Raw genomic sequence first — 15186 nt, 5'->3', positions numbered from 1 at the left:
TGGAATGTGCATCAAAGTTAGAAGCAACAGGTTTACATTAATCAAACTCCACTAGAGTTAGGAGTCAATCCCACTCACACACTAGCTCCTCCAGAGGTGGAATGGGTGAGATGAAGTGGGGAAGAGGTGGTCTCCATGCCCTCTACAGCACTTACCATGCCGTGGTAGCTGCTTATTTTAATTGTGTCTCTCTCCGTCTAGACAACGAACTCCATGTCATAAACTGTGACAGAAACCGTGTGAACATTACTTATCATTGTATCTTCAGAACCTAGCAAATACCTGGCATCTAGGAGTAAATGACCACTGGAATTTTTCATGAATGAATGAAACCCAGACTCCATTGGACTGGCTTTGCAAATGAGCCCTATTATCCTTGAAATGAGTCGGGCATCTCCTGCAGATTAATCTCTCAGTGCTCACTGTCTGTCCCCCACCCCCACATACATACACATGCTTGAAACCCTCAGGGGCTCTCCTCTGACTTTGTTATAACCTTTAGCAACTTCACCAGGTGTTAAAGGTTCTCTACAGTTTTTCCTTCATCTGCCTCTCTGGTCTCATCTCTGAGGACTACTTGCACTTAGAAGACCTCATCTTTACTGAACTCCTTTCAAAAGCATCCTACCTACAAGAGGCTTTGTTTAAATTTTTGCTTTTTGCCAACATAGAGAAGGGCTATAAAATAACCTATTTTCCCTCTTTTTTTAAGTTTAAAATCAATTTAATTAACATATAGTGTATTATTAGTTTCAGAGGTAGAATTTAGTGATTCATCAATTGCCTTTAACACCCAGTGCTCATTACATCAAGTGTCCTCCTTAATGCCCATCACCCAGTTACCCGATCCCCCCACCCATCTCCCTTCCAGCAACCTCTTACATTGTTGGTGGGAATGCAAGCTGGTAGAGCCACTCTGGAAAAGAGTATGGAGGTTCCTCAGAAGTTTAAAATAGAGCTACCCTATGACATAGCAATTGCACTATAGGTATTTATCCAAAGGATACAAACAGTGATTCGAAGGGGCACCTGCACCCCAATGTTTATAGCAGCAATGTCCACAATAGCCAAACTATGGAAAGAGTCCAGATGTCCATTGACAGATGAATGGATAAAGATGTGGTGTGTATACACACACACACACACACACACACACACACACACACACACACACACTGGACTATTACTCAGCCATCAAAAAGAATGAAATCTTGCCATTTGCAATGACATGGATAGAACTAAAGTGTATTATGCTAAGCAAAAGAAGTCAGTCAGAGAAAGACAAATATATGATTTCACTCATATGTGTAATTTTTTAAAATTTATTTATTTGTCAGAGAGAGAGAGAGAGAGAGAGCACAAGCAAGGGGAGCAGAAGGCAGAGGGAGAAGCAGGCTTCCTGCTGAGCAGGGAGCCTGATGCGGCACTCAATTCCAGGACCCTAGGGTCATGACCTGAGCCGAAGGCAGACGCTTAACTGACTGAGCCACCCAGGTGCCCCACTCATATGTGTAATTTAAGAAACAAAACAGATGAACATAAGAGAAGGGAAGGAAAAATAAAAATAAGATGAAATCAGAGTGGGAGACAAACCATAAGAGACTCTTAACTATAGGAAAATAACCTATTTTCATTTAAAAACTGAACTGGTGTTCTGTGCAAAACAGTTTTGAATTGTATGAGGGATAATAACAATAAAAATACTAACAACTAACACTTTTGCAGCTCTTGTATAAGCAAGGTAGTACTCTTAGCACTTTATATATTAACTCATTTAATCATCCCAATAACCTTAAGAGATGAGTATGAGTATGATCCCTAGTTTCCCAGATGAGAAAACCAAGGCACAGGGAGACTACGTGACTTACCCAAAGCCACACAGCTAGGACATGGCAAACCCAGGATTTAAGACCAAGTCATCTGGCTGCAAAATCCAGGAATTTAACTGCTGCAACACTGAGGTGTCACAAGAGGCTAAACTAAGATGATGGCAGTGGAAATGAGGAGAAAGTTTCATCTGTGTATTCACAGAGAGCTACTAGAAAGGAAAGAACGGTGAGACTTCAACAATACCATGGCTTACAGCTGTATCATGAAAATATAAATACCACCGTATAGGACAATAGAGAAATCCTGGCAGAGTATAGGCATCCTTAAAAGATGAGCTTTTAACCAGATTTTATATGATCTGAAGATTAATAATATCCAGGGGGCTGCCTGGAAAGGGTGGGAAGGTGAGGGAGGGGGGCCGGGGTCGGAACCATGTGAGAATCTGAGGATCAGGGTCTCAGATTCACTGTCTAATACCTGAGTCAGACTGAGACTCAAAAATAAAAAATTCAACAACAGAGTCAAGGTCTCAGAGGCCCAGCCCAAGTGGCATGCATCCTCTTGAGAGAGGCCCTGGATTTTAGAAGTCAAGAAATGTGCGTGGAGAAATAAGGCAAAACACAGCAGGTGATGCCAGCTGGAACCTTCTCTGTTTTATTCATGCCTCATTGGCAGAGGGCTGGTTCCCAGGAGGTGGCTGAATCTCACAAGGTTCAGATGTTAAAGGAAACAAATAACTAATTGTGCTGAACCTCAGCTTGGATTCATTCTGGGGTGTGGACAAGCGTTTGTGTCTCCAGAGCTTGCAGTGAAGTGGAAAGCATGTATTAGCCAGCTTGGTGATCTGAATTGAACAGAATAATTGAACTGTTGCCAAGTCTGTCGGTGACTAGATGTCCTGTATGAGCCTGGACAGTCCTGAGAAATCATAGTAATTATCAACCATGGCCTACATTTGAAAGATAAGGCATGCCCCTCTTTTTGCCTGGTAAGACCTTATGCATCTCTCTAAACTTAAATGTAAGTTTGGTTAAATTCTTACAGGACCCATGTACATTTTCATCTTCTACATTCTACCTAGATAAGTAACAAGTTGACTCCCTGCCTATAAAAGAACACTTCCCTTTTATTTGCTATAAAGCCACCGATTTTGATTTCTACTAAGTCCTGCCCTCCTGTTCTAGTTTAATTCAGAGAGGCCAGAAGTAGAGCCATTTCTGATCTCTCTCTTATCTGTAAGATCTTATGCTCCGAGTTGGACAGGTGAATAGAAAGAAGGATTCAAAAGTTGGTCCCGGACTTCAAGTAACTCCCAAGTCATTGGGGATGCAGACACAACTTTTTTATCATAGGAATCTATGATAGTGGTACAATTAAAATAACATAAGATCTCAAGTGGTGATTCCATTCGTTATATGGTAGGAATGTAAGGAAGCTTCCTAGAGGAGGCACCTCTCAGATTAACCTTGAAGATGGAGTAAAATTTCAACAGGAAGTGAAAATGGTAGTTTGAATCCTCTAAGATTCCTTTAGAAATAAGGTGTGATATAGACACAAAATAAATATTCAAATTGCAGGATGTGCAGAGGTCTATATGAAGACATACAAGAGGTAGTTAGAATTCAGGATTGCAACAACAGACATGGAAGCCACATACCTACAGAGAAAAGCAAAACCATGGAGGTGTCTATGGAGAGTCAGAAGAGAAGGCTGAGCTCGGAATCTTGGGGAACACCTGAGTTTGAGGCAGAGACAAAAGTGGAGCTAGCAACACAGGCTAGGGAGCACTGGTCAGAGGGAATGGTAAATTACCAGCATATCAACAGAAAAAGGCTTCTGAAAAAAAACATCATGTAGGATCAAGATTGGGAAGAGGCCATAGGATTTGACATAGAGAAGCCATTGTCAACTTTCCTTTTTTTTTAAATTTTTTATTGTTATGTTAATCACCATACATTACATCATTAGTTTTGGATGTAGTGTTCCATGATTCATTGTTTGTGCATAACACCCTGTGCTCCACACAGAACGTGCCCACTTTAATACCCATCACCAGGCTAACCCATCCCCCCACCCCCCTCCCCTCTAGAACCCTCAGTTTGTTTTTCAGAGTCCATAGTCTCTCATGGTTCGTCTCCCCCTCCGATTTCCCCCCCTTCATTCTTCCCCTCCTGCTATCTTCTTCTTTTTTTTTTCTTAACATATATTGCATTATTTGTTTCAGAAGTACAGATCTGTGATTCAACAGTCTTGCACAATTCACAGCGCTCACCATAGCACATACCCTCCCCAAAGTCTATCACCCAGCCACCCCATCCCTCCCACCCACCCCCACTCCACCAACCCTCAGTTTGTTTCCTGAGTGAAATAAGTCAATCAGAGAAAGACATGTATCATATGACCTCATTGTCAACTTTCTTAAGAGTAGTCTCGGTAGAGCAGTGGGTGTGGAAGTCAACCGAAATGCAATAAGAAGTGAAAGGCAAGTGAGGGAGTTTTGATAGTTCTTTTTTTTCTTTTTTCTCTTTTTTTTTTAGTAAGTGTAGTGAAGGGGAGATGGCATCTTGAATAGAAATCAATGGCTACATCGACAGATGAATGGATAAAGAAGATGTGGTATATATATATATATATACACATACATATATATATAATGGAATATTATGCAGCCATCAAAAGGAATGAAATCTTGCCATTTGCAACGACATGGATGGAACTGGAGGGTATTATACTGAGCGAAATAAGTCAATCAGAGAAAGACATGTATCATATGATCTCACTGATACGAGGAATTCTTAATCTCAGGAAACAAATGAGGGTGGTGGGGGGTGGGAGGGATGGGGTAGCTGGGTGATAGACATCGGGGAGGGTATGTGCTATGGTGAGCGCTGTGAATTGTGTAAGACTGCTGAATCACAGACCTGTACCTCTGAAACAAATAATACATTATATGTTAAAAAAAAAAAAAAGATAGTAGGAAGGGAAAAATGAAGGGGGGGGAATCGAAGGGGGAGATAAATCATGAAAGACTACGGACTCTGAGAAACAAACTGAGGGTTCTAGAGGGGAGGGGGTGGGGGGATGGGTTAGCCTGGTAATGGGTATTAAGGAGGGCACGTACTGCATGGAGCACTGGGTGTTATACGCAAACAATGAATCATGGAACACTACATCAAGAAAAAAAAAACTAATGATGTAATGTATGGTGATTAACATAACATAATAAAATTAAAAAAAAAGAAATCAATGGCTAGGCACTATGCATATCAGCTGAACCCAGTGATTTCCCATATTTTTAGGGTTTATAGTCTGAGGAGAGAATTACAACAGAGAGTGCCAAGGTGGGTAAGTTACACAAATGAGTAAGTTATTTATGGAAGTTAACATGAGTTATGGGTTTATAATTTTAGTAGGCGTTGTGGATTTTTATTATTTTCTTTGCCCGGCTCTTCTTTAGGAAGCACACCTCTTCTTCTGATGAAATAGACCTGCTCTACTAATGACACCAGTGAAGACTACCAATCTTAGTGTGCACACCCATAGGTGTTGGACCAAGTGATGAGTATGTAACCAACCAAGCTGATCAGAGTCCTTACTAGGATTTTTCAAACAGGAGCTTGTAAAAGAGACTGAGTCCTTCTCAGAAGACAAAGTTGGAACATAAGCCTGGAAGCTGCTAGTAGCTATGTTTCACACCTAGTGGGAAAAAATAAAGAGTGAAAGAACAAACCAACACAGAATGAGAAGCAAAAAATAGTAGATAAGAAGGAAAAAAGAGAGATAGCCCCATAGATATTCAAGTCCCTAATTCCAGAGGTCCCTAAGGCCCAACTCTACCCCCACCGTTCTTGCAGTTTTGTGAGCCTCCCAATAAATTTCCTTTTTCATGTAAACTAGATGGGTTCCTATCACATGCAATCAAGAGGCCTGACTATTATAGAAGAATTGGTAAAAGGTGAAGAATTTTTTTTCTTATTTTTTATTTTTTTATAAGTTTAGGGTTAGGGAATCAGGGTGACTAATATTTATGGCTGAATAATAATGCATGGATACTATCCATTTTGTCTGTCCATTCATTATTTGATGGACATTGGGGTTGTTTTCCAAAGCCTTTTGACTATTGTGACTAGTGCTGCTATACAGATTTGTGTACAAGTTTGTGCCTGAACACCTGTTTTCAAATCTTTGCTTTGTAGTATGATAACTCTATATCTAACTTTTGAGACACTATCAAACTTCTCTACAGTAGCTGTACTATTTTACATTTGACAGTATTGTAAGAACATTCAAATTCCTCCACATCCTTGCCAACACTTGCTATTTTTCATGGGTTTTATTATTATTATTATTATAGCCATCCTAGTAAGTGTGAAATAGTATCTCATGTATTTTTATTTGCATTTTCTTAACAATGAGTAACACTGAGTATCTTTTAATATGCTTGTCGGTTATTTGCATATCTTTTTTGGAGAAATTTTTATTCAAATCCTTTGCCCTTTTTTTTAATTCAGGTGTTTATCTTTCTGTTGTTAAATTGTGAATATTCTTTATAGATTCTGGATACTACTAGACCCTTATCAGATATGTGATTTACAAATATTTTCTCACTCACATTCTGTGGGATGTCTTTTCACAGACAGTGTCCTTTGATGAACAGAATTTTTTAATTTTGATGAAGTCCAATTTATCTGTTTTTCCCTATTTGTGCTTACAGTGTCAAATCTAAGGAACCACTGTCAAACCCATAATCATAAAGATTGAGCCCTGTGTTTTCTTCTAAGAGTTTTATGGTTTTAGCTCTTATATTTAAGTCTTAAATCCATTTTGAGTTAATATTTGTATATGGTGTGATGTAAGGTTCTCAAGCAAGTTTGAACCTTTCTGTATCTCAGTTTCCTTGTGTGTAAAATAAAAATAGTAAAAGTACCTACCTTATGGGATTTTGTGAGGATAAATTATAAATCAATAAATTAAGTTGTGTAAAGTACTTAGAATGGTGCCTAGCACATTCAATAAATAAATATTCACTAGTGTTCATTATTATTTGCTGTTGTTGGTTGGTTGTGGTATGAGAGAAATTATCTGGATATGAGCTGATAAAGTAGAGTGGAAGAGAAGAACAAAATTTACCTCTCTCAGTAAAACAAATGTTTTAGATGACTTAAGATCAAGTTCTATCATCTGTGTATTGTGGGGTTTTTTTATAAGTTAATATTATCACTGCAGTAACACTGGTATAAAGTTCTTAAATAAAAGGAGATGATAGTCCTTTGTTATCCTAGGCTAGTCAGAATACAGGATCTTGTGCCTATTTTTGAGTACACTTAAGAAGAGATTTCGAGGGATGCCCGAGTGGCTCAGTCGGTTGAGCGGCTGCCTTCGGCTCAGGTCATGGTCCCGGGGTCCTGGGATAGAGTCTCACATCGGGCTCTTTGCTCAGCAGGAAGCCTGCTTCTTCCTCTCCCTCTGCCTACTACTACCCCTGCTTGTGCTCACGCTCTCTCTCTCAAATAAATAAAATCTTTAGAGAGAGAGAGAGAGAGAGAGATTTCGATAACCCAAGTTAAATCAGGTAGAGCAACTCAGTTGTAAGAAGTCTCAAAATAATTACGTTTGGAAAAGAGTTGAAATAACTGAGAAAGAGGGATATTTCTATGAGGTTGATGAAGCTTAAACTTCAGGGCTCCTCTGTTGCACAAACTCTTCCAGGCCCTAATTTTGTATTCTTTTTCTTAAGAAGGTGTCCAAAATTACATACACTTTGGGACCAATGAAATCTGTGTCACCTCTGACTGAGAATACACAAAACTGCCATCTTCTTTTTATCTCATTGTAGGTAGTTGAGCAGAGGCTGGATCCATGCAACTGGTGACCTGCAGAAGGAACTGAGTCCAGAACTCAGCAGAGAACAGAATCCAGGACTGGAGGGTGCTTTCTAAACACTATGGTTCCAACTTTTTAAAGTTTCACTCCTTTTCTAGGGAGCAATCTTCAAGGATTTTTTACCCTTAATTGTTAGTACAGTAGTTCTTCGCCATTATAATTAATAATGATAAATAGATGGATGATGGATGCATAGAGAGAGAGAGAGAGAAAGAATTTGGTTATATGTGATTTTTGACATACAACTTCAATATGAGAAAATGTTGGTTAAAAATTTTTTTCAAATTCTAAGCCTAATTCTACCACCAATCCACTGTATGTTCAATTTTATTCTACTTTTCATTGGATATAATTCTTAGACTAAGTAGAAATTTTTTAAACTGTCTGCCTGTCTCCAGCACCTTTATTTTTAATTTTCTTTAAATTTTTTAATAAAAATAGTTTATATCCATTATAGTGTCTCTAAAGTTTTGGTATAATTGCTCTGTTAGGTTTGTGAAATTAATTGAAAACTTTACCATCTGTTTATTAAGGAGCAGTTTATACATAGGAATTAACCATTCATTGAAAGTTGTTAAGATTGTCTGTAAATCCATTTAGCCTAGGGCTTTTCTAGGAGTTAGCTCTTTTTAAATAATTTTTATAATTTATAATTTTACAATTTTTATAATTTCTTTAGTGGTTACGAATGTTCAGGTTTTCTAACTCTAGTTGAGGTCATTTTGGCAATATAATTTTCTTAGAAAAATAATTTGTTTTATCCAGATCTTTAAAAAACCTTGCCATGGGGGTGCCTGTGTGGCTCAGTCATTAAGCGTCTGCCTTCCACTCAGGTCATGATCCCAGAGTCCCGGGATTGAGCCCCGCATCGAGCCCCGCATCGGGCTCCCTGCTCCGCAGGAAGTGTTCCTCTACCTCCCCACCCCCCACTTGTGTTCCCTCTCTCGCTGTGTCTTTCTCTGTCAAATAAATAAGTAAAATCTTTAAAAAAAAAAACAAACAACAACAAAAAACCCTTGCCACGGTATTCTTTAATAATTATTTTAATTATTTATATATAATTAAATTACATATATATATAATTCTTCTTTTCCTTGAATATACTTGCCAAAAATGCATACCTTTATTGATCGTTTCTTTAAAATCAGCTATTTAATTTATTGAGCAATTCAACAATTTTTCCATTTTATAATTCATTAGTCTATTTTCAAATTTCAACTTTTCTGAACTTTGACTATATCTTTAAATATATATCAAAGACATTTGGCAGTGACCAAAGAGAAGACTAAGTTTAGGCATCATTGTAGTTGCCACATACATGTGATCTTAGCCATGCATGGAAGGTATGTTCCTCCAATTGTTACCTTGGATTAGTTAATTGCATTGACATCCCAACATGATTTTAAACACTAGCCTAAAATGAGATTCAAAATATCATATTGTGTAGCAGCCCTGAAATGAAAAATTGTGGGTATGCAAATGATTTTCTGTCTCATATAAGGCAATACAATTAAAGGTAGTCAAAACTGACAAATTTCTCAGAGAATAGAAATTCCAAAGCTAGGAACAGAAGTGTGACCAATGCTGGATGATTTTCCAGTGATGCTAATTGTCACCCAGCTATATGTATTTCAATTAAGGGGAAAAATTATTAGTTTAACCCAGCAGAAAAACACAAGTGAACCCCTTCAGTGTGCTTTCAAATTAAACTGTCAATTCTAAAGGTGAACAGTGGTTATGTTCAGAAAAACAGGAATAAAAAGCAGTGTGTCACCAAAATGTTAGACAAAAGTGATGACTGCAAGAAGAGATGCAGGAGGGATCTCAGACTTGAGTATGAAAAAGGCTCAAACTAAAATTGGTTGTAATATGGAAAAAGAAGGTAGTACGTAGTTGTATTGATAAATATGTACTATATGTATTTATTGACATGACTGTATATGTAGAAAATCCTAAAACACCTACCAAACATTACAGATAAAGGGCTGGTATCCAAAATCTATAAAGAACTTCTCAAACTCAACACCCAAAAAACAAATAATCCAGTCAAGAAATGGACAGAAGACATAAACAGACACTTCTCCGAAGATGACATACAAATGGCTAACAGACACATGACAAAGTGTTCAACATCACTTGGCATCAGGGAAATACAAATCAAAACCACAATGAGATACCACCTTACACCAGTTAGAATGGCAAAAATTAACAAGACAGGAAACATCAAATGTTGGTGAGAATGTGGAGAAAGGGGAACCCTCTTACACTGTTTGTGGGAATGCAAACTGGTACAGCCACTCTGGAAAACAGTATGGAGGTTCCTCAAGATGTTAAAAATAGAGCTATCCAATTATCCAGCAATTGCACTACTAGGTATTTACCCCAAAGATACAGATGTAGTGAAAAGAAGGGGCACTTGCACCCCAATGTTCATAGCAGCAATGTTCACAATAGCCAAACTGTGAAAGGAGCTGAGATGCCCTTCAACAGATTAACGGATAAAGAAGATGTGGTTCATATATACAATGGAATATTACTCAGCCATCAGAAAGGATGAATACCTACCTTTTGGATCAACATGGATGGAACTGGAGGGGATTATGCTAGGTGAAGTAAGTCAAGCAGAGAAAGACAATTATCATATGGTTTCACTCATATGTGGAACATAAGAAATAGTGAGGAGGACCATAAGGGAAGGGAGGAAAAACTGAATGGGAAGAAATCAGAGAGGGAGACAAACCATGAGAGACCCTGGACTCCGGGAAACAAAATGAGGGTTACAGAAGAAAGGAGAATGGGGTAGCCGGGTGATGCGTATTAAGGAGGGTACGTGTTGTGATGAGCACTGGGTGTTATATGCAACTAATGACTCATTGAACACTACATCAAAAATTAATGATGTACTATATATTGGCTAACAGAACATAACAAAAAAAAACTACCAAAAAACTACTAGAACTAGGAAGTGAGTTGAACAAGGTCAAAATATACTATGTAAATATATAGAGATTTATTGCATTTCTGTATAATAGTAATTGGGAAATTACATTTTAGAAAAACAAGTTACAAACTAAATAAGCAAAATCAATTATGTTTCTATATAGCAGCAATTGGAAATGAAATTTAAACAAAATTTAAACAATATCTTTACACTGAATACTAAAATAAATAATTAAGAGAAATTTAAAAAGAGCTAAAATATGCAAAGATAAATCATATTAATATAAAGATGCCAATTCTCTCCAAATTGATAACTTGGTTCAGTTCCAATAAAAACCCAATGGCTTATTTTTTTTAATTGACAAGACACTTCTAAAGTTTATATGGAATTGCAATAAATCTAGAATAATCAAAACAATCTTGAAACAGGAGAACAGAGTCAGAGAAATTATAATATCTACATCTAAATTATTATCAAATTAATTTATCCATCATAAATCTCCTTTAATAATCAATCATTTTTTGACATCTGTATCCAGTTCCATAGAAAGATTTACAATAGTTATTTTTGAGCAGTGATTTTAAAACTTTTTTCCATAGAGTACTAACATTTTGAGGGGGTACCTCACAGACTGCCTGTGGACAGACCTCTTGGTTCTTTATACCCTCTTTAACCAAAGAATGACAATTGTAGCTGTTTTATATTTGGGATTTTCAAGGGAGATTTCCTCTAGATAAAGAATTTAATGACTGAAAATCATTTGATAAACACTGATTGGACATATCCCTATTTTAACCGGTTTCAGACCAAAGGACAATCCTTTTCTAGCCTAAGTTCTCCATTTTTAAGCTTTTCCAAGTAATTGTTTTCAAGAAGGGTACATATTTCTGAGTCCTTGCATATCTGAGATGTCTTTTTGTTATTTCACAAGTTAAGGATAATTAGGCTGGGTATAATAGCAATAACTTACAAACTTTGGTTCTCAAATTTCTATGTAAATACTCTATTTTCTTCTAAATTTAGGCTTTCAGAATAAAAGCCAAAGAACAGCTAGATTTTTTTTTTTTTTTTTTTTTTTTTTTTAGGTATTGGTTTCTTTGCTTAGATGCTTGTGAAAGTTTTTCTTAACTTTATGAACTAAAATTCTTGCCAGGATATATTCTTGCCAGGATATATTCTATGTGTGCTTTTGTGCATTGACTTGTCTGGAACACAATGATTTTTTTCAATATGGGTCTTACTTCTGCTCATGAATTTTTCCTGTTATATCTTTGGGGGGAGGATGAGATTATTTATTTGTTTGTTTGTTTGTTTGTTTGTTTGTTTTAATTCCTGTATAGTTAACATACAGTGTAATATTAGTTTCATGTGTGCAAAATAGTGATTCAACACTTCCATACAACAGCCAGTGCTCATGACAACAAGTGTACTCCTTAATCCCCATTCCCTATTTAACCCATTCCCCTACCCACCTCCCCTCTGGTAACCATCAGTTTGTTCTCTATAGCTAAGAATCTGTTTCTTCATTTCTCTCTCTCTCTCTCTTTCTCTCTCTCCCTTTTTCTGTTGTATCTTTGTTTTTTTCCATTAGTTTAAGTGTCTTCTTCAAGAATACCAGTTATCCATGTATTTACTCTCTGCTCTTTAACATCCATATGTTTTGTATTCTATTGAGGAAGCCAACACTTCCCTGAAATCTTCCAGTTTCTGGACGCTCCAGTAAATCACTTCGAGATATGCTCTTCCTTTGGGTCTTCTAGATACTTTCTTCCCTTGTAGTAAAGTCTTTTTCACACACTTGATGTGGTTTTTACCTCTTCCTTATTTATCTTTGAACAAGTTGAAATCTATTCATACTTGGTATTTATCAAAACACAGAGAAGTTAAAGCACTCTTGGCTCCACTCCATTTATTAGATGTGCACAGCATCTGGCCTAACCCCTAGCCTAAACCCATCATGGCTTCCTCAAAAATTAATTCCCAGCATGCACCATTACTGGGGTTTAGTTCATGGTGGTTTTTGTTTGTGACCCAACCTAAACCTAAAGAGCTTTACCCTTCAGAAATTTTCCCCTGAAAATGCAACATACCTCCACCAGTTCTCCAACTCAGCCAAAGCTGACCTCATTTTCTCAAGATCCAAATTGTTTTCTGAGAATTTTAATTTGTGGGATATAGAATGATGTGAAAATACTCTCAGTCTCACAAAACACACATGAGTAAAAGCCCACCTGCTTGGTTGTATTGATAATGAACAAGACAGTGGAGGGAACACAATACCTTCACTCCCCCATTTCAAAAGGTTTTTTGTGTCATGTAGTAAAGCCAACTCAGTGTGCCATAGAAAGAGACTGGGGTAGGTTTGTCTCAATCTTCCTTTATAATTAGTAAAGATTCTTCCCCCAATTTTGAGACTATCCTGCTCATTGTTTTTATTTTTGTGTTTAAATTATCATATTTTTTTCTTTGTCTTTACAGGCATTTTGGTAGGAAATTTGAGAAAGACTTCCCCAGGGACTTTTAGCCAGGCTCCATTTTTACCTGGAATTCCTATAGCTTCTTCTTCTTCTTTTTTTTTAAGGTTTTATTTATTTATTTGACAGAGAGAGACACAGTGAGAGAGGGACCACAAGCAGGGGGAGTGGGAGAGGGAGAGGGAGAAGCAGGCTTCCCGCGAAGCAGGGAGCCCGATGCGGAGCTCAATCCCAGGACCCTGGGATCATGACCTGAGCTGAAGGCAGATGCTTAATGACTGAGCCACCCAGTCACCCCTAGAATTCCTACAGCTTCTTAATGAATAATTAAGACATGTCTGGGGAGGATATTCAGCAACTAAATCAACACTAGAGATTGTTCATTAAAGATATGAAATCTGGATATCTCAATATGAAAAGAGAGAAATATTATTTTCAGGAGCGAAATAAAATTCCTAATAACTGACTAAGATTCCTTGCAGAAATGATGACAAAGAATGGTATTCCCAAAATAAAAGGCTTATGCTGAGAGCTCAAGTTGCTCTCCACCCAAGCAGAATTAAGAGTACCATTCTGCAGATTTGGGATTCATGTCACCACATCGAGTCCTAGCTATAATGCAGGCAATAACGTTTCGTAAAAAAGAACACCATGTGGCGGCCTTGCTAATCTTCTGGATGAGAATCAGTTGTAAGTTGGCAACACGTATTGACATGCCTTGGACTAAAAGGAGTTCTTAACATGACACTGCAGTTTTTAGGGCTATTCAGAGATAAGAACTATATGGTCAAATATAGCGTGGAATATGGGCAACTGTAAAACAGTTGAATATTAAGCACTTAAGTCAAATGAAATTTTTTAAATTTAAGATAGTTCAAACAAAAGCCTACAGGTAACTGGAGACCACAGTAGTTGATATCTATTCAAGTGGGATGTGAGAACAGTGCTGCTAGATGAGGGTCCACTTAAGGTTGAATCTTGTCATCTTTTCTTAAAAGAATTTAAGTTAAGTTCTTTAGTTTTAATGAAATAACTTTATTAAAGGAATGGGTAGATGGCTCATTCTGGGAGCTGAAACTGTCTCCACCAAGAATAAAATGTTCCTCCATGAGAAATCTGAGCTCTCCATGGCTAGTGCCCTAAATAAAGGAGGCCCAATCACTTTTCTGAGGTCAATGTTAATATCCCCAAACTTTCAAGCATTGAACAGCTCCATGTTCTTCACTAGCCAAATGAGCAAAATTTAACAAGAAAGGGCTTGCCTTCACCACGCTAAAGAAAGGCTAAAAACTACAGCCTGCTTAAATCTAATTTCCCAAGTAAGAAGTACCATAAAGCAAGACAGGAACGGGGAGACAGACAGGGGACAGAAATTGAGTAGCTGAGACTGGGATGGGATCAGGAGGTGGGCAAAATATTTTTAAAAGCAGAGCCTCAGTACTCTGGCAACACATAACAGGGAAACATCTTGTTTGAACTAGTCTGTCCTGTCCTCCCAATAGGAGGGGCCCTGCTAATCCTTGGATAAATTTATTTTAGAGCTGAAAGAGAATTTAGAGATTATCTAGTCCAGTCCCCTCACTTGAGGACACTTAGGCCCCAAAGCATTAAAAGACTTGCAGGGCTCATGTGGTAAATACATTGCAGAAATGGAATTATAACCCCAAACCTCCTATGTTCATTGTGATGTTCCTTCCACAACAACACCAACTCCTCATAGCCCTTCTTGTGGGAATTCTAAGGGAGGCAGTATATTACAGTGGAAAGAGAAGTATATCAACTATAAGTTCTGAGTTCTAGTCTTTGGTCTCCTAGTTTGAATGACAGAACCCTAGAAGTCAAGACTTCATGTAGTTCAACCTGCCATCCAAAGCAAGAAATCCCTAGGTAATATCCATGAACAACTGGACAGCCAGGCTCTTGTGACCACTTCTTCAAGGGCAGATATCTCACTACCTTAGTGAGAGCTGATATGACTCAATGACCTGAAATCTGCTTCTCTAAAATTTCTATTCTGATCCCCAAGAAGGGGCTTTCATCTCTTCTTCAAGATAACAC

General features: G+C 37.7%; 1 long non-coding RNA gene across 1 annotated transcript in view; it reads right to left on the bottom strand.

Annotated features, from left to right (window-relative positions):
- LOC113934408 overlaps positions 1-15186 on the bottom strand; it is an 84700-nt gene that overhangs the window by 31865 nt on the left and 37649 nt on the right. The gene's annotated exons all lie outside the window — the stretch shown is intronic.

Source organism: Zalophus californianus, chromosome 13 (genome assembly GCF_009762305.2).
Source record: "Zalophus californianus isolate mZalCal1 chromosome 13, mZalCal1.pri.v2, whole genome shotgun sequence".
Classification (NCBI taxonomy): domain Eukaryota; kingdom Metazoa; phylum Chordata; class Mammalia; order Carnivora; family Otariidae; genus Zalophus; species Zalophus californianus.
The sequence above is the reverse complement of the archived record's forward strand: the minus strand, read 5'-3'. Positions and strand labels throughout refer to the sequence as shown.